Below are 20037 nucleotides of genomic sequence, written 5' to 3'. Positions count from 1 at the left end.
GAGAAGAAGATTAACATTTAACAGGGATGAGAGGTGGGAGGGAAAGGGAGAGAGAAGGGAAATTGCATGGTAATGGAAGGAGACCCTCAGGGTTATACAGTGGAGGGGGTAGAGAGAGAGGAGAGGAGGGGAGGGGGGAGGGGGGAGGATGGGAAAGGCAGCGGAGCACAACAGACAGTAGTGTGGCAATATGTAAATCAATGGATGTGTAACTGATGTGATTCTGCAATCTGTATGGGGTGAAGGTGGGAGTTCATAACCCACTTGAATCAAAGTGTGGAATATGATATGTCAAGAAATTTGTAATGTTTTGAACAACCAACAATAAAAAATTAAAAAAAAAAGACTCAGAAAAAAAAAAAAAAGAATGCCTTTGAAATGTGAGACACCACTCATGATGTGTGGGTGAAGCTATAGCAAGGAGTGTGATGAATGGCTTTCCTTAAGAACAGTGAGCATCTCACCCCCATCATTGATGCGCCCATTCGTCTAGACTTCCACAGACCTTGCTGGTTCTCGGGTTTTATGGAATGGGTTTTACCTTGACGAAGGTCACTGTGCAGTCAACCTTTACAGATGGGATTATGGTGAGCTTTTAAATTGCAGCTCTGACCAACCTGCAATAATGACAGTCATTGCAGAAAAATATCCTTTGTCCAGGTTGGATGAGGATTGATGACATTAAATACAGCCAAAAGTTTCCCAGGTTGGAAAACTGTTGATTTGTGAAAAAAGGAAACATTAGAATGAGCATATCTTCTACTCATTCCTGTTGGTTCTGTAAATAAAAGGAGCACACTTTTAATACAGTGATTGTTCCATTATCTTTTTAAACAAACCAGAATATTTACAGCTCATAGGGGTTTAGCAATAGTAATACAAGAATATGTCTTATGTACATGTGTTGGGTAGCACACTGAAAGACCGCAGGAGTGTGTTTGACCTGAAACATGGGAATATTTTTCCTCTAGATAGGACAGCATTAGAACTGTGTCCTCAAGAAAGAGTGTAAAACCTACCAGAAGTGGTACCAGGCAAGCCAAGAAAAATGAGCAAGGAAGTGAAAATTCTTTCCATTTAAATAGTGTGAGAGCTTTATTCCTAATATATGGAAACTACTGACAAGGGATATCACTTGTTTGGCTTCTGTTAGAATTTACAATCAAGAAACTATTTTTAATTGATAATAACAAATGGATTACTGATGCACAGGTGCATAGCATATCATTCTATTTTATAGTGTTTCATTTTTAATTTTCCTTTATATTGCAAATTAAAATTAAAGCACTAAGGACTCAAACAAAAAACAAAACCAAACAAACTCCCAAACCAATGATTTATCATTAAGATGATAAATCTTAATTTATCATTAAGATGAACTGTCTTGTGGGCCTGGGGCTATAAGGCAGTGATGGAGTGCTTACCTAGCATGTGTGAGGCCTTGGGTTTGATCTTCAGTACCACATAAAAATAAATAAAATAAAGGCATTGTGTCCAATACCTTTAAAAAAAATTTTTTTTTTTAAGGAACTATCTTGTAACCACCACTTAGGTCAAAAGAATTTGCAAACAATTTCAGAATCTCCTCCATCTATTCCATCCTATTCATAGCCACAACTATTTCTCTGGAAGTAATCATCTGAACTTTCAAAGAAATCAGTTCCTTGCATTTCATGTTTTATCATGTAATTATGCATCTATCTGTAGACACTATAATTAATTTTGCCTATTAAAAGTTCTTTAAAGTTCTTGAAGTAGCTTTAGGTGTGTATATCTCCCTCTATTTCTTTCTTTTGCTTACCATATTTGTATGTGGAAGAATCTGGGTAGTTTGTGAGAATTTCCCTCATTGTGGGTTTTGTTGATTGCATGGTTATGGTACAGTTTAATATGTTCCTCTATTCTTTGTATTTTCTGAAGAGGGCAACTGGCTCCAGAGACTTGATCAGACAGGGCTGATCCCTCTGCAGAAGTTTAAGAGGTGCTGTGATTTTTCATCAGGAGAAACATCATGTTTGGTTATCATTTCTTTTTGATGTTAACAACCACTGATGTTCAATGCTCAGACCCATTAGGCCTTTGGGATAGTAATGTGGATATAGCTTGCTCATATCATCTTGTTTTTCACTGATTAACTATAGTAATTTTATGCAAACATATTTCCAACTACTATTTGGGTACCAAGTTGCACCGTTCATATAGAAAAGGCAAACTAAATATTTGATTATACCTTCTTATTTACTCCATTCTCAAGATAATGGATCAGTTTCTAGGCATACTCAGAAGGTAACTTAATAGTCATTAAATATCATTGTGAATTTGTGAATTTAGGCATATTTGATGCAATTCTTATCCTTTGAAGCTCAAATTATCTCATCGCTTGCCAAGGGAAAACTCCTCAAGTTGGTTCCTGCATACTTTGTTACAACTGTACTTGTCTTTGATAGCTTCATTTTTATTGGGTACATCAAGATGTTTTTTGAAAATCTCATCTTGTGCATAACCTGCCCCATACATTTCTCCATGAATCCCTGTGTGTTTTGTGCAGTAGGTATGTTCATTGGTACTAGCTTGCTCACTATTTACAGTCCTAACTAGAGATATTTTATATAATTAAAGTTTTTAACCCCAGGGCTCAAGTATTAATTTTGGACTGTCAAACTCCTTTTCAAAACCAATGCATTTCAAATTGTCCTGGTATATGTGAAGAAAGACTGTCCACAGTTTTCCTAATCCTTTCAGAGAACCACACTTAAAGCATGGAAAGCTGTCATCCTCTATCTACCATAACGTATACACTTAAAATATTTCAGGTCTTAGTATTTCTTTCACTTAATACTATGGCAAAGCTGCTTTTTCATAACCTACATTTATCTTTGACTTTCTTTGGACTACTGGTGATCATATCTTCTGCAAGTCACTATCTCTGTAGCATCTTGTCCATAGAGTTCACCTTGTAATTTTTAGTGTGACATTGGTTTGTTGTTTCTGATATTTCAGTTTGGTACATATTGCCTCAGCTTGATGATTTACAATGTTTATGTGCTACAGTGATTCCCTCAGCAGTTATCAATGATATTATATTACTTTTATACACATGTATATATTCTATTGTTAAATATTTACAAATTATTTTTGAAAAAAAAAGGAGTAAACACCAGCACAATTATCCTCATTTTACAAAGTGAATATGGCCCAAATCAGAGTTAAATGGTTCCTTGCATTCTGTAAGAGTGATATTTAGTGATGAAGTATAGAAAATTTTATTATCTGTAACATTTGCTTGTCCACAAATCCCTTCGGAGGCTGGTCTTAATCTATAAGGCACTCTTTTCACTAATGTGACCAGAAAGGCCTGGTGTGGTGGCACAGACATGTAATCCCAGCTACTTTGGGAGGCTGAAGCAGGAAGATTGCAAATTTGAGGCTAGCCTGGGTAAGCCTCACTCTCATCTCAGTTTCATACTGGTACTGTCTCAATAAAAAAAAGGGGTGGGGATGTAACTCAGGGGTAGAATGCTTGCCTATCATGTATAATATACTGGGTTCAATCCCCAGTACAGTAAGGAAAAAAAAAAGTGTGACCAGGAAGTGAAATACCCCTACTCTTGGCTGTTGTGGTCGGGGAGGGAAGGCATGTTGAAGTTGTGGGGTCCAATGTTTCCTTTCATGAGAACCTTGATGGTGCTATAATTTTGGCAGCTCTAATTTGACAAGAATGCCTGGGCTTTCTGAGCTGAGTGATTCTGACAACTATTCCGTCTTTTCAGAGAATGGCATTTAATTATCTCAAGTTGATCATGTAGACTAGTGCTTTCAGATATGCATAGATCTTTCATCTCACCTGTTAACCTGTCCTGATGCTCACTTTTTGGCATCTTCTGGAAACTAAGACTAATCAGAGAACCATGATGAAATTAGGTATATTATTGCAAATGACAGGTATACTGACTCATTAGGGAAATTTAAGAAAAAAAATAAGGGGTGTTTTGAAAATAAGAGTCCAACTAGATTTAACAGTAAAGCAAGATACTGTCTCACATAGACATTAGAGAGGGGTAGGTTACGGGCTGCCTTTCTCCAGTGTTAGCTCTTTATCTCTGCACTTCCCTGAGCATTGTCCTCCTACTCGTGTCAGCATTATATAAAGTTGGATACAGATGGCATTTGCAGTTCCAGGATTGACAACCACAGACTATGAGAAAAAGACCAACTCTTCTAGTGGCTCTTTTAACAGGCAACGTTTTCCCAGAAGCAAATCTTGCTCCTGTTTCATTGGCGCACATTGTATCATATCCCATTCTTATTTTTGAGAGAATGATCTTGAGTTCAGGGACCAGTTGCAGGCCTGGAGGATGGGATTACCATGGCTGCCTTAACCTTAGCAGATTCTACCCCAGAGTCTAGAGTCAGTACCTCAAACTATATAGAGAAAACCACAGTGTCTGTTATACCATGGCTTTGCACTCCTCTGTGTGTGTATGTTCATTTGCTTGGCTACAGTATGTGAGTAAATAATGATCAATTGCAATTGGAGTAAGAAATAGGGAAAAAAAACCAATAAAATAAGTAAGCATCCAAGATTATGTGATTTTATTACAAAAATCTTTGAAACCATTCCTCTCATCATTATTATTTTTTTAATAATTTTACTGAGTGTGAATTACACAAGTAACCTAGTATCACCCCTTTATACCTCTGGAAGAGCACAGCAAAATCCAACTTTGTGAAATGTTATTGAAATTTCCCCTAAGGCATGTCTCTACTGAGCCTTTTGTTCTAGGTGTCCTAGCTTCTTCCTGTCATCTGTTATAGGGTGCCCTGGGCTCTTTTTCCAATGCTCATGTTCTTCTGGACCCATGACTGAAATATTGTTTGTCTTTCTTTCCAACTTCCCAGATGTTTTCTATTCCTTAAAACCCTACTCAAACACTATCTCTGAGCCTTTACATGAATAGTTCAGCATCAAGGTCTTCTCTCTTTTCTCTGAAGACCTCTAAGTATTATTTTCTATTCATTTGTCAGTCAAATAGTCTGTTGCCTTTTGAGCATTTTTCTATTTTATGTCTTTGAGCTGTTATTAGCATCTTCTATTATTGATTATGACCTTCTTCAAGGTAGAGACCTCTGATATCCTAAGGAGTTCCATGGAAATTATCTATTTTACATGTCATCATCTTGAAAGGGGAAGTATAAGGAGTCTCTCATTCCAGACATGAAAATAGCTCACATTTGTCAAGCAATCTCTATATGCCCAACACAGTAACATATCCTTTACAGTCATTATCTCAATTCTTCTCACATACAGAAACTCCATGTAGTAGGTTAGACAAAAGCAATCTCAAAATAGTTAAAGCAAGCTGTGAAATATCATTGTAATACTAGAAAAGTATTTAAGTTCACAGAAACTCCCCAGAAGTCCATCTCTCCCTGTGTCCCATCTCTTTGCTTTCCTTTCCCTCAGCTTTATTCAGGAAGAATCCCTCTGCAAGTGGAAAGTTTTAGGTTTGAGTGGTCCACAGAAACCTCAGAGAGAGGCGGGGAGAGAGAATATGTTCCAGCAATGGCTGGGTGAGGGGGGGCACAGGGCATGTGGCCATGTAGATTCCCAGAATTGGCCACCTGAGTGCTCAGACCTGAGCAGTGATCTCTAAAATGCAGTTAGAAGAGACAAGGGCCCACTCCACCTGTACCATGAAGTCTAAAAGTCCATGTTATTTCTAATTTGCAGACAAAACCTAGGCTTAGAGATTAAGTATCATACCCAAGTTCATTCAGATAGGAAGATTCAATCCAGCTGAAAAGTTGGGAAAACTGAAGTTCAGAGTTTATGCTGGTAGCAACTTCAGAGTGTATGCTTGTATCCACTTTGCAATATTTTAGTATTTATATTAAAGTGAATTTGAGTACAAATGCTTAAAATAAAAACAACTTCTGTTGTGCAGACTTGTGGTTGTCTTTCCAGTAGCAAATTCCTTCATAGCATCAATGCCTCCATTTCCTTTTCAAAATCTCACCTTTTCTAAAAATCAGGAATGAACCGTGGTCTGAGATGAGTGCATGTTGGTTAGTGACTGGAATTACTTTCCTAAGGCTGTGTTTGAGTCACCATGTTTCCTTACCCAGGTCTTTGCATCTAAATATTTCCATATCTCCTCGTGGATTCAAGGATATCGTACTCACAAAGCCATTTCAGATGCTGTTTTGTTTATTTGCAGAGAAAAAGTGGATTGGTCATTGAAATCGCCCTCCATTCTTTGAGAAGTGACTGGATATAAGGTAGAGAGATCCATGGGTATGTTCCTGGGATAGTCCATAATTGCTCAGTAAAAAGACATTTGAGCACCCTGGGAAGAATAAGCCAGCACCAACTGAGCTATGGTTCCACAAACCTTGTTCTTAGAGCTCCTGAGATGAAAGTGTGTGAATCCTGTTATCTCTAGCTTCTGCCAGGCATCTGGGGCCTGCCCTGCTCTTGCTTGGGCCTGCCTGCAAGCCCTGTTCTTCAGGTTCTTCCTAGCCTCTCAGTGCCCAGGAGAGACCACCCACTGTCTCATGGCAATACCAAGTCTTCCAGTTTTCTCTCCATGTGACCCAGGAATTTCAGATGTCCAAGATGAGTTCTCTGTAATTTTTGACATTATCATATTTTAGGTGCTATTTAATTTTTTATATATCAATACACAAACCTATGTTTTGTTGTAACACCCTATTTGTAACATTCTGGAATGCATTCCTCATTTTATATCTTCGCCTCCTAATGACTTTTCTAACTTTGAAGTAGTTAGATCACAGCCTCTTTATTAGTAAGTTTTAATGACTTTGTTTTCTACACATCATCTAACAAAGTATGTTGCAGATATTGCTCAACAATATATGTATTTAATTTGACTTAATACCTGAAGATGGGCTGAGCATGTCTTTGACACTTATATTAGGGCCAGGAATTTTGTTTTATCCATAGATGGGGCTTGAATGCTGTTGCTTTGTAATGTTTGGATTAAGACATTGTAAATAAAGCCAAGTTTACCAGCTCAAACCACAGATTGATGTGTTGATCCTAATGTCATCATTCATTCAGTCTTTAGTATGTCAGCTGAGGGGTTAATTTAGGATTACTTTTTGTTCGTAGAACATAGAATTTGGTGTATTCTCAGGATTTTTGTTTCTAATCAGAAATAATGTCTTCGTGTTATAAAAAGCATTAAAATATATGCTGTTGGGTCTGGGGTTGTAGCTCAGTTGTAGAGCGCTTGTCTAGCATGTGAGGCCCTGGGTTTGACCCCTAGCACCACATAAAACTAAATAAACATAATAAAGGTATTGTGTCCACCTACAACTAAAAATATTTTTAAAAATATGTGGGTCTGGGATTGTGGCTCAGCAGTAGATCGCTTGTCTAGCACATGCGAGGCCCTGGGTTCGATCCTCAGCACCACACAAAAATAAAATAAATACAACAAAGATATTGTGTCCAGTTACAACTAAAAAATAAATATTAAAAAAATATGTGCTATCTTTGTCAAACTAGGTGCCAATTATCTTCTAATTTCCATTTCATCTGTGGTGGTACTGTGGCTAGAAAGGGGAACAAGTCTTCTTACATTAAAGTGTGGCCTATTAACAATGAAAGGTAGAGTACTGGGCTGTGGTCCTGTTAACTGTTATAGTCTATAGAGGAATGTGATCTTCTCATCTATGGATTTCTTCTAACTGGTAAAGTCAGACTTTACTTATACTCCATGGATACCAGCAGAGAGGCACATCTCTTTTACTTTTTAATGTTAAAGACCACAGAAGCTCTCTAAATTAGCAGGGGGATTTACACAGCAAACTAGTGAAAAATGTTAAAGCTTTCATTAGCTGTGTGGTTTTAGCTGTCACTTTGGGGCTTTTACACTCTTTCCCCTTCCTACCCTGCCTCCTGGAGGCAAACAGAAACACAGTGAGCACTGGAGCATTGGCTATAGAAATGCCTGTGAGGTCTCTGCCTACCTGTGCTGGGGATCTGGAATAGAAGTTCTGAAAAAGATAAGGGAGTTTCATGGGCTTGTGTTGGCAGCACAGAATTGGATGTGTGAATACAAATTCCACAAAGTTTCTCCCTTCTCTTAAAAATCTTAAAAAAAAAAATGAAGAAAGAAAAAAAAAAAAGGCCGAGGAGTGTGGGAGTTCTGGAGTTCTGTCTTTTTCAAGAGTTGGACACAGTGGCTGCTAGCTTTGTTTTTCTTTCAGATTCAGGGACTTCCCTATTTGGAGTGGTTAGCATTTATGCCCCTTTTTTCCTGCCCCTCAGCACATGTGGCACCACTGGGTGAGGGAAGACACGTGACTTTCTCTGTACATGATGCAAATCAGTGCTTTATCATCTGAGGGAATGTAGGGCTGAAACACAAGGGCACTTGAACTCTCTCACTTGGGTACAGAGCATTAACGCCTTCAGCCCTCTGCTGGCAATGAGTTAAGGAACCCAAGTTAGCTTCTGAACCAAGTTTTTCCCTGGAGTAAACACAATGCATGCACTTGGCTAGGAGGTCAACTATTAAATACTGATTTCTTTTTCCCAGTAGTATCTAGGTATTTGTTTGTATTTAGACAGCATTTAAGTGAAAGCAATTTAGACATTTAATCAAGTCAAACTCTATTATAAAAAAATAGGAAGATCTCATTATAGATTCACAGATCCATGTATTTGTGTGCTCAAGGATAATAATAATACTGGGATATGTTTCAGAGAAAAGAGATGAGTGAAAATAAGAAAAAAAATTAATGGATTCGAGCCCAAGTAAATGAAACTCTATTATTTAATTATAGTATCTGACTGTGAATATAAATGGGAGATGAGCAAGAATTTTTCCTCCAGTTTGGATCATAGATTTCATGACTAAAAGGGAAAGTCTGTCACTTGAGCTATACTCTAGAGGTCTGATCCTTTGTAAAATGAATCAGGGAATATAGAAAATATTTTGGGAATTGAGGACAATCTCTTTTGTACACACTCAAGTATTTTTTAACATTTAAAGTGAGTTAAACTGCATAATATGGATAAATGCCTGTGTCCATCAAATTTACAACTCTGTGGTAACCTGGGTAGAGTGAGGAGAAAACTCACTGATACACAGAAGACACACTAACTTAAAATTTCATGTGGAAACCTCTTGCAGGCTAGAGTCTGCAGTATCGATCGGGCCATTTATTTGTTATCTATTGCTACTTTTGGCAAGCGGGTAAGTTTAAACCCCAGTGTCCTGGTTAAATTCCAATGTAGATGAGTGATGATATTCCATCTGCCATGTTCTTATTTTGCCTTCCTTAAGGAAATGAAGCATAACTGAATTCCAAGCAGACTGTTGACATACTTTAGATAAAAAGTTAATATTTTTATCTTTTGTGATGCAGTTCAGTGTCATCAGACATTGGTTCTAGCTCAGCTTTGTCACTGATTCACCTGTGACCTTGTGAAAGTTACCCTCATCTCTCTGAAATTTATTTTCTGTGAAAGATGAACACTAGCTTAGGTAATTGTTAAACCTACTTGCAATTTTAACAGGCTGTGAATTGTTGATGGTCCATGCCACGATAAATAAAATTAATGGAAAATTTTGTCTAGGACTTCAAAGACTTTTCAATTTCTATTCACTTTAATGAATTAGAAAAACATTATCCTAGACATTAAGAGTTGTCTGTTACAGAATAGTATAAGTCAAACTAACATTAGCCTTGGTGTTTCAAATCAAAGTCAGAATTTTTTTTCCCATTGACTTAATCCCAAATCACTTCTCACTTTCATTTTTTTTTTTAGGGGGTGTGGATACGTGTGTATTTCTACATGGGGGAAACCCAAGATAGTATTTCACATAGCTGTGTTTTTTGTGATATTTAAACTCCTCATTGATCAATCTCACCAATTTTCAGAAATACTCAATAGGGCATGATACCTTGATTCACATACTTCACTTATATTTGTAAAATAATCACAGTAGCAGACTATAAATTGTGCATATGGAATATCACATACTTACAGTAACCACTGAAAAGATGATACAAAGAGATACTAAAAAATACTACAAGTAAGCCGAAATTGAGTTATAAAAAATGTTAAAAGTAAGAAAAAGAAAGCAGAAATAGAAAATGGGGAGGGGACAGAGAAAACAAAAGCATAAAATTGCAGACTTCAGCCCTAATATATTAATAAACATATTAAATGTAAATGGTCCATATGTAACAATTAAAAGACATTGTGAGAGTGTATTACAAAACAGGTCTCAACTATGTTGCTTATACAAAACTCTGTTCAATGTAGTAATGTGGGTAGGTTTGAAAGTGAAAGAATGGAAAAGAAGGTATATAAAAAGATTATAAAGAAAAATCAAGAGTTGCTATATTAAGAGTCATCTTGAAAGCAAATTAAGTGCTAGGGACAGAGGATATAGCACCTAAGAGTTATACCACCAAAAAGTAGCTATCCTGAAAATCTGTGTGTACTAAATAACTGAGCTGCATAATCTATGAAACAAAAACTGAAAAAAAATGAAAATAAAAGACAAGATTCACCATTGTAGATGATGATCTACATCCTTTCAGCCTCACTCCTGTCCCGAAACATGGTGTAGCCAGATATGTCTTGCTTTTTCTAGTCATACTTAACAAGCTCTCAGCATAGGTCTATTGTACTTGCTTTTTCCTTTGCCTGCAAAGGGTGTCCCTTGCTTGGTCATTCATTTCATTCGGGTCTCTGCTCAAATGTCATCTTATCAAAGAAGTTTTTCTTGAAAAAACCGTCCCAGTCATAATCTGTTCCCTTCCTTGATTTTTTTTTTTTTTCCTTCTCTCATCAGAAATAAATTCGATGCTTTAAATGTTCTGTATCTTGGGTAGGAACTTTATAATTCCCTGTTATGCTTTGCCACTTCGATAAGTTCTTCTGTGTATTTTATTTAAAAAATTAAACCAAACAATCTAATTTACTTTATTTATTTATTTATTGCTTCTGCTAATCACTCTGTATTCTGTTTAGACGATCTGACGATTCTTAAAGGGTTTTGGAGACATCGATGGACTATATTTTGTTGTGCTCGGTTTATTACAGCCCTCTGGTATTTCCCCAAACAGATAAGATGTCAAACACTTAAGCCCATCTTTGCATACCATTAATCTGCCTCTAAATGACTTGGCTCTAATTCTCTTCTAGGCTTTTTAACCAGTGTGTGGTACAAAGATACACGTCAGGAGGACCCTTAGGAGTCGTGGACAAGCCTCCCCGCATGTGGCAGGTAGGTTTCTTGTGTATGTGTCTAAGAAATGTAACTTAATTTCTTCTTCTATAGCTGAACTGAAATTTCATTTGGATCCTCTGTTTAATCCTGTGTTAGCAATCTGATGATGCATGTAGGTTCTAGATGAGTTTATGAAATGCTAAATCCTTGAGCAAATCCCAGCCTCTCAGCTGTCATTTCCATTAGTTGTGTCCATCTTCCTAACCCTTGTGAGTAGCTGTGGGCTACTGCTGAGGCACACCTTGATCTATCTCCAAGGATTTCTGTTCTCCTTCTTTTAGCTTCTACCAGGATCCCTAGGTACCAAGAGGGCATGTTGTTGTTCCTGTTAAGCCAAAAGAAACTCTCTGGGATTTGAATGAATGTTTCCCCCAAAGTCTGTGTTAAAAGGCTTGATATCCAGGGGACACCGTTGAGAGGTGATAGAATCTTTGGAAGGTGGGGACTTGTGGGAAGTCACTAAGGGCATGTCTCCAAAAGAGATTGTGGCACCCCGACAGTCCTTTCTTTTTTATTTCTTGACTCATGATGTGAGCAGTTTGCTCCACTGTGTGCTTTTGCCACAATGTTCTACCCTTGACAGACGCCCAAAACAGTGTGACTGAATGATCTTGGACTGGAACCTCCAAAACCATGTGCCAAAATAAACTTTTTCTCTTTATTAGTGAATTGCCTCAGATATTTTGTTATAGTGACAAAAAGCTGACTAATGAACCATGTCTACCACTATGTCCAAATTCCCTGTTTTATAAGGACACCAGTTATATTGGATTAGAGTCCATACGAATGACCTCATTTTAACTAATTACATTTACTATGACCCTCGTTCCAAATTAGGACACATTTTGAGGTACTGGTATTAGATCTTCAACCTCTGAATTTTGGATGTTGTTGAGGGGGACGATTCAATTCATAATACTGGGGCCCACAGAGGCTCAGTTACTTCATGACTGCATAGACTTTGAAGTGTCAGTTCAGAGATTCTGTGCATAACTTTTTGACTTTAAAACTTGCATTGTATTCATGATACTATACTTCACCTTAGGGAACTGTACAGGCAGATAGACTTATGCACCAAGGAGGATGCTGTCTGTCCCATAAACAGCCACAAAGGCTGGGTGTGGCATAATCCCGCCCAGGAAAGGAGCTCTCACTTAGGTCATATGATGGGTAGCTTCATGTCTAAAAAAAAAATAAATAAATAAAATAAAATACAAGCCCTCCATGTCTGTGGAGAGATCCAAACTAATACCATTGTACCAGTGGCTAGAGAATGAATTTATGCTTGAACTCAAGATACAGATCATGCAGGATCCCAGTGGTTCAGCTACTATAGTGGTACAGCTTGAGTGTGGTGATGTGGTGGTATTATTCCTTTGGCCTGTGATTTGCATTTTTGGTGCTCTTGACCTATATTCATATCTAAATATGCTGTGTGTGTGGTCTCTTGCACATAGGGGATATTTAAACAATGTGTAATAAAACAACATATCTAAATCATGCAAAAGAAAAGGAATAAACAGTTTGCAACGAAGTTCCTGCAGGCATTTTCTGGATAATGATAATGATAGCCTCACTAGAAAAGAGTAAAATATGTTCACTTCAGTGGGGATTATATTTAGGAGAATTATCAGATTGTTGTGAATATTTTCCTTTTAAAAACAACTCTTAGTTCATCATAGGTGGGAGATAGGAATTACAACAGTGACTTGGAAACATGGCTTTATGCATATGAACATAATTTGAGTCTTGTAATATTTGTCACTGTTTTATTCCAGATGGTAAATTTTTTTATTATTCCTTTCAGTTAAGGCCTGAAGTATATGCCTACAGAAATGTCCATTATAAGATTTTTCTTGCCAAAACTCTAATGGATGCTCACTTACTGAGAAATGTGTGTATTTTAGTGAAGCAGCACTAAGGATATTTAGCTAATTGTGTACAGGGATCTAAACATGATTTCAAGCAAGGGAGACTGTTGGACATGTAAATAAGTCTGGCACAGGTGTGCGGGTTTTAAGAGAATTGGTTAGAAGATCTAGTAAAAATTAGAGTCAGTTTCAAAGAATTGTTTTATTATAAATTAAGTTTCCAATTATAAAATAAATACAGTCATAAATATTTTTAAATAAGGGTCAAAAATAGCTTTTTTTTGTATACACTCATGTGCTATATAAGGACATTTTGGTCAACAAAAGACTGCATATATGGCAGTAGTCCTATAATATTATAAAGTAGCAGAAAAATTTCTGTCACCTAATGAGATTGTAGTCATCCTAATGTCAAAGCACAATGCATTACTTCCATGGTGGAGGTGATGCTTGTGTTAATAAACCCACTTCACTATTAACTGTGTAAAAATATACAGCACGTGAAGTTAGATACAGCAAGTTATACTTGATGATAAGAGAGTATGTTACTAGTTTATGTACTTACCGTACTATTCTTTTCATCATTATCTTAGAGTGTACTCTTTCTACTTAAAGTAAAAACTAGTATCCCGTGTTATATGGGCTAAAGCCTCAGACATATGTTTACCATATTTGTGCATTAAGAGACCCCATCGAGTGATTGACTTAACACCATCTAGATTTGTGTAAGCATACTCTATGATGTTCACACATGGACAAAATCATCTAATGATCAGAACATATTCCTATCGTTAAGCAGTGTGACTGTATTTGCTTCTCTTCCTTCTTCATTCATACCTACAACTGAGAATTACTGAGCACTTACTTCATGTAGCACTTAGGAACTAGAGAAGGCTAGGACAAAGTTTCTGCCCTTAAGCAGCTTTTAATTTATCAGGAGAAACAATGAATGAGTTCTTATATTAAGTGATAAATGCAGTACTGTGGTGGGTGGTCAAAGAAGTTGCTCTTAACTCTATTGTCAGGTCTGGGAACGCTTTAAAAGGTAAGTTGGGATAGAAACTCCAGTAGAAATCTGTTAGCCAGAAAAGAGGAGAAAATATATTTCACTTAGAGAGAAGGACATCTGCTAAGGTATGGGAAGATGGAAATAACATTACAAGGAACTGTAAATAAAGCAGCATGTCTGGAACAACAGAGAATGAGATTGGAGAAGTAGGTGGGGGTGATATCATGGGAGGATTTGTGCCAATTATCCTATTGGCAAGAAAGGTTTTCAAGTAGGGAAGGAATATGTTTAGAATTTCATTTTAGAAAAATTAATCTGCAGCAATATGATTAGATGGAGAACTTAGAAGTTACAAACTTCAGGAACTAAGAGATTGGTAAGGAGCCAGATATACCAAAAATCTGTTATAATACTTAAATAAATGAAGCTTGCGTGGGCCCCTAGCAATATTTTGGTAGGGACCCTAAAATATGCTCTCATGATGTATGTTTTTATAAATTTGCAAAGATCCAAGGTTTGAACCTCAGTCAGTTATGAGTTTCTCTTTCCATACTGCCTCTTCCTTCTATTATCTTTCATTAATGAGTGACATTGTAATCCCCACACAAATTTCATATTGACTATTTTGTATTATTGTTTTTTGACTCCAAAATTGTATAAGCATAAAGCCTCACAAATGCAAATCCAGCCCTAAGCTGATATTGTAATGATGATAGTTTCTTAAAAGAGAATTAGAGCTGTGGAGATGCAAAAAGAAAAAAGGTAGGAAGACTAAATGGAAGGAATTATTGGCTAGGCTAGTGAGTTGCTGAATTTTTTTAATGAAAGGCTAGAAAAGGATAGTGCCACTATACCTCATTTCTATAACTTGGTGAGTGGTAGGTCCATTAATAAGAAAAAGGAAAAAAAATAAGGCAGGTCACCATTGTAAATAACATTTTATTGAATATCTTTGTGTTTTTAAAAATATTTTTCTATTTACAGAAGTGGATTTACTATGTCAAAATGTGTAAATATTTTAACACATTTTGTTATCTGTTATTAAAGTACTTTCCAGAAAAGTTGTGCCATTTAAAACTGTTGCAATTAATGTAGAAATAACTTTTCTTGTCCATATTACAACTAGCTCTGAGCATTATAATTTTAATTTTTTTCAGACTAAATGATTGGGTAAAAGTGGTACCTCCTTTTCATTTTACTTGAAGTGAGATAAAGACCATTCATTATTGTGAGTTGTCTGCAAGAATCATTTTTCTGAATGTAGATACTGTGGTCTTTTCCTGGAAATGGTTTAGGAAGCATTAGGAGGCAGTAATAAGTCTTCCATGTAAGACTTATGTACTGTAAATGCATATACACTACATATGTATATTATAAAGGCTAGAAATGGATAGAGCTAAAGCAATTATTGAAAATCCAGATTGTTTTAGACCAGGTATAGGCAAACTTTTTCTGAAAAGGGCTAGAGTATATATTTCAGACTTTGTAGGCTATGGGCAAAATTGAAGATATTGTGTACTTTAAGACTGAAAAACAATTTGAGTCAATTTTTTATTGATGTAATTCAAAACATTATAATAATTGAACAAGTTAATTTTTATACTGAAAGTTCATTAATGAGAAAAGTTGAATTTTTTTAATGAAATGTTGACTTTTGGGGGAGAGGTATATTTTACTTAATTGGGGTTCAATCTCTCATCAGATTATAAATGTTCATCTGTCAGAAACCATTCTGATTTTAAAGAGTATGAACTGGATTTGGCGTCTAGGCCATCCTGTGCCACCTTGTGTTTTAGGCAATGACATTTACAAGTCATTTACCTATTAGGCTATGTATCTGTCAGCTTTCCAACACTTGCTAAATACCTGAGACATAATCAACTTATGAAAAGAAGACTTATTTTTGTTCTCAGTTTTAGAAGTTCTCATCCATGATCAAGGGGGCCTATTGATTTTTAGATCTCTGGTTGGGGAGCAGCACATCATGGTGGGAGTACTTGGCAAAACAAAATCCCTTACTTCATGATCAGGAAGTGAAAGAGAGGAGAGGTCTGATGGTCCGGTATCCCTTTTAAAGACTTGCCCCCAAAGACCTAAAGACTATCTTCTAGTAGAGTCACAGTGGGGACCAAGCCCATTACCACATGGCAGTTGAGGACACTTAAGATACAAACTTTAGAAGCTTTGTGAAAATGCTTTGTTTGGTAGTAAGTTTTAGATCTATTGCAAACTGTATTTGAATCGACTTGGGAACCAACTTGTAGAGGCATGTGGAATGCATGTGCAATGTGTGGGGAGTGGGGGAGATTGCTTCTTCATTGCTAGTGGAATTTAGTATCTATCTGGAAACACTATTACCTTGAAGCATTTTGTCTATTTAGATAGGGACTCAGGAAATGAAACAGAAAACCAACTTTGTTGGTCCAATTTTGGTCTGTTGGTATATGCATTGGAATTTTGAATGTTTTCAGTTGTTTACTTCAAGTTGACTATGAATTGGTTCTTTTTACTAATTTCTGCTAACTTTGGGGGAATTTGTGCTTTTTCTTAATCTTTGTTTTACTGTTACTCAATAACTTTTCTAAAAGTCTTTATTCTTTCCTTACCCTTCTTTAAAAACTTTGATGTGTCAGATAATTCATGTACTACTTATTAATGGTTTTTGTGGCAAGGCCACTCAATTCCTATAGTTTCAAGAAAGAAAGGAAGGAAGAAAAAAGATAGGAAATAAAATGAAAAAACAGGAAAATCTTTAATAACTCATTGCACCCACTTCAGAGATTTGGCCGTCTACCTTTAAGTTTCATTGATTCCTAAATATAAGACCTCTTTTCAGTTAAACTCTTAATGAATTGTTGGGAATATCAAATCTTCAATAAGTTTACCTTCTTTTATGAGTATGCTGAATTAAAAATTGGACATAAGATTAAATATTGGATTGAAAATTCAGATTTTATCTTTTTTAATCAGTATGAGCACAAAGAATATTTTTTTCTATTGCATGATCAAATATTAAAATAGAACAAACACAAAATGAAAACCTTACTTTAAATAATTTAGCAAACTTTCCCTATATCACTAGTGTATAGAAAATTATGATTTAATATTTTGTTTAATAGAAAACTTCATGCTGTATCTATATATACAATGTATGCTACATGCCTTTTTTTAGAGAGAATGTATTGTTAGATTGCCATTTGTATGTTGTTCAGAAAAAAATTACATCACCATTAATTTTGGAGTTATTTGCTTATTTATTTCTATAGACTCTTTGGAAAATAATGTTCCAAATTTATGCCTCCATAGTCTTCCTGACAGTGGCCAATTTAATATAACCACAATCATATGTGCGTTTTTCTCAATCTTTTTTTTTATTATTTTAGCTGCTGACATATATGGCCATATAAAATTTGTTTAATTTAACATTTCTTCTGTACTTCAGATGTGAAAGATCTTTGTGTTTTTAGAAAATTTGTACTAACAGTTTTATAATTCCAGGAACAAAATTTACTCCAAATGTTGTTCTTTTACATTTTCCATTGAATTCTCCAGTTACTATTAATTGCCAGTGGGACTTGTGTCTTTGTGTTAGTCACCTTTCCATTACATAATAAATACCTGGAGATAATCAACTTTTAAAGAAAAAAAGATTTATTTGGGCTCACAGTTTTGGAGGTTTCAGTCTGTGATCAATTGCTTTGGGCCTGTAGTGAGGCAGCACATCATGACTGGAGCACATGGTGGAGCAAAGCTGCTCATCTCATGACCAGAAAGTGAAAAAAGGAAAAAGAGGAAGAGATCAGGATCTCACAAACTCCATCAAGGGCATGCCTCCAATGACCTAAAACTTCCCAGTGGGTCCCATCTCTTAAAATTTTTGCCGCCTCTCAATTGGGCCAAGTTCGAAAATAAGCCTTGACAAATGGACTTTTGGAGGACATTCCAGATCCTAACAATAGCAGGCTTGGAACAGCTCTCCATCAGTTGATGTTTTTAATCACAATTATTGAAAAGCATCTGACATTCCTAGAAAAATTTGCTGAATTAGAGAAGGAATAAATTCTTTCACAGGAGATGAAGCTAAATATCTGGGCCCTTCTTCCTGAGGGTCATTTCCTAGGTCTGGGGTAAAGTACCAAGCAGTGTGTTCATATGGCTGCATAATTTTTGTAAAATTTGAAAAATAAGCTATTTTTATGTAGCCATTTGAGATCGGTGCCTCTACTTCAGTCTCCCTTCTGTAGCTCTCCTGAGTGGGGATGACATTGGTGGAGTGTCTACCAAACTGGGGATACAGTGATTTTATATGATGTGAGGTATATTTACATTGTTTACAAACACTTCTATGTATAGTGATGCTGTTGATATGTGTCTGCCTTGGCAAAATTTAGATGTGGGGCCAGAGGTCATATTTCCCTAGGAAAATTTCCTGCAGCACTGGCAGCTCATGTGTGCATGCGGTGGGAGAGAAACTAGGTTTGAAATATACAGAGTCATAATTCACTGTAGCTAAACTATGGAACCTGCCCTTCAGCAGATAAATAGGTAAAGAAAATATGGTATATATACACAATGGAATAAAAAGAAATGAAATTATGGCATTTGCTGGTAAATGGATGAAACTGGAGAATATCATGCTAAGTGAAATAAGCCAATTCCAAAAAACACAAAAGCCCAATGTTCTCTCTGATATGCGGATGCTAACTCACAATAAGGAGTGGGGGCTGGGGGTAGAGATAAGGAAGAATAGAAGTGCTTTGGATTAGACAAAGGGGACTGAAGGAAAGGGAGGGAGAATAGGAATAGGAAATATAGTAGAATGAATCAGACATTACTTTCCTATGTTCGTGTATGAATACATGATCAATGTAATTCTACATCATGTACAACCAGAACGGAAAGTTGTACTCTATGTATGTATAATATGTCAAAATACACTCTACTGTTGTGCATAACTAAAAATAACAAACAAAATATACACATACATTATCAAATTATAACTTTACAGGCATACAATTTACTATTTGTCACTAACACCTTAATTAAGCTCTTAGAAATAATTCAAAAACAAAATCATACAGAGGCAAAAGCTATTCAGTGTAAAAATCTTTCCTTTTATTAGATGTGCAATGTTATCAGCAGAGAATTTGGGTTTGTCAGTGCCTAGTCAACATAGAAGTATTTAATGCTTTTTATACTATTATTAATGATCAAGTATGTTCTTCTTCCTTGATAGATATTTCACAAATAGAATTTTTCAAAATTTTGGGGTACAAATTCATAGCAGTAATACAAACATTAGCGGTACTGTGTGTGCACTTGCATGTTTTCTGAATCTCAGTTATGAATAGTTAAAAATCAAACTTGATTAAACTTACTGGATAAAAGGATAAACCTGGATAAAAGGATGAAAACTTTCCTTATTATCTCTATTAAAAAATGATACTTGGAAGAGGCAATCAGTATGCAGTCAACAACTGTAGAGGAAGAGGCATTGTAAGACGCCTGGTTAGGGAGCCAGTCAATGTGAGTATTGTGGGTTTTGTGCTTTTTTTCTAAATGTGGTGTTATTTGTGGGATATCTCAGAATTTTAAAGTTCTTTGTTTTTTTTTCCATGATAAATATTCACTTTATATTTTTAATTTATAGTCTTTCTAAAATTGCATGAGCTTTGGGTCTCCATAAAAACCTGGATCCACAGAATAAACATTTATTAAATGTTTGGGCACCATGAAGGTAAAGGTCACTTTCAGACTACCACAGAGTCTAAGATGCATTTATTACTTGTTAGGTTTAGAGTTGAGTATGTCTTTGTCATAGCACATAGTTTTGTTCAGTGATGATTGGTACTTTATGTAGACATTAAATAACGTCTGTAAG

The 20037-nt window shown here is 36.0% G+C and overlaps 1 protein-coding gene across 8 annotated transcripts in view; it reads left to right on the top strand.

Moving 5' to 3' along the window:
• Positions 1–20037, top strand: part of Sox5 (SRY-box transcription factor 5) — a 960532-nt gene that overhangs the window by 132452 nt on the left and 808043 nt on the right. For all 8 annotated transcript variants that reach the window (XM_048787312.1, XM_048787308.1, XM_048787306.1 and 5 more), the window contains one exon: positions 11192–11273. The gene's annotated coding sequence lies outside the window, so the exon portion shown is untranslated. The remainder of the gene's footprint in view (positions 1–11191; positions 11274–20037) is intronic.

The sequence above is a fragment of the Marmota marmota genome, unplaced genomic scaffold (genome assembly GCF_001458135.2).
Source record: "Marmota marmota marmota unplaced genomic scaffold, marMar, whole genome shotgun sequence".
In the NCBI taxonomy this organism is placed as follows: Eukaryota; Metazoa; Chordata; class Mammalia; order Rodentia; family Sciuridae; genus Marmota; species Marmota marmota.
This window is presented reverse-complemented; position numbering and strand designations above follow the sequence as displayed.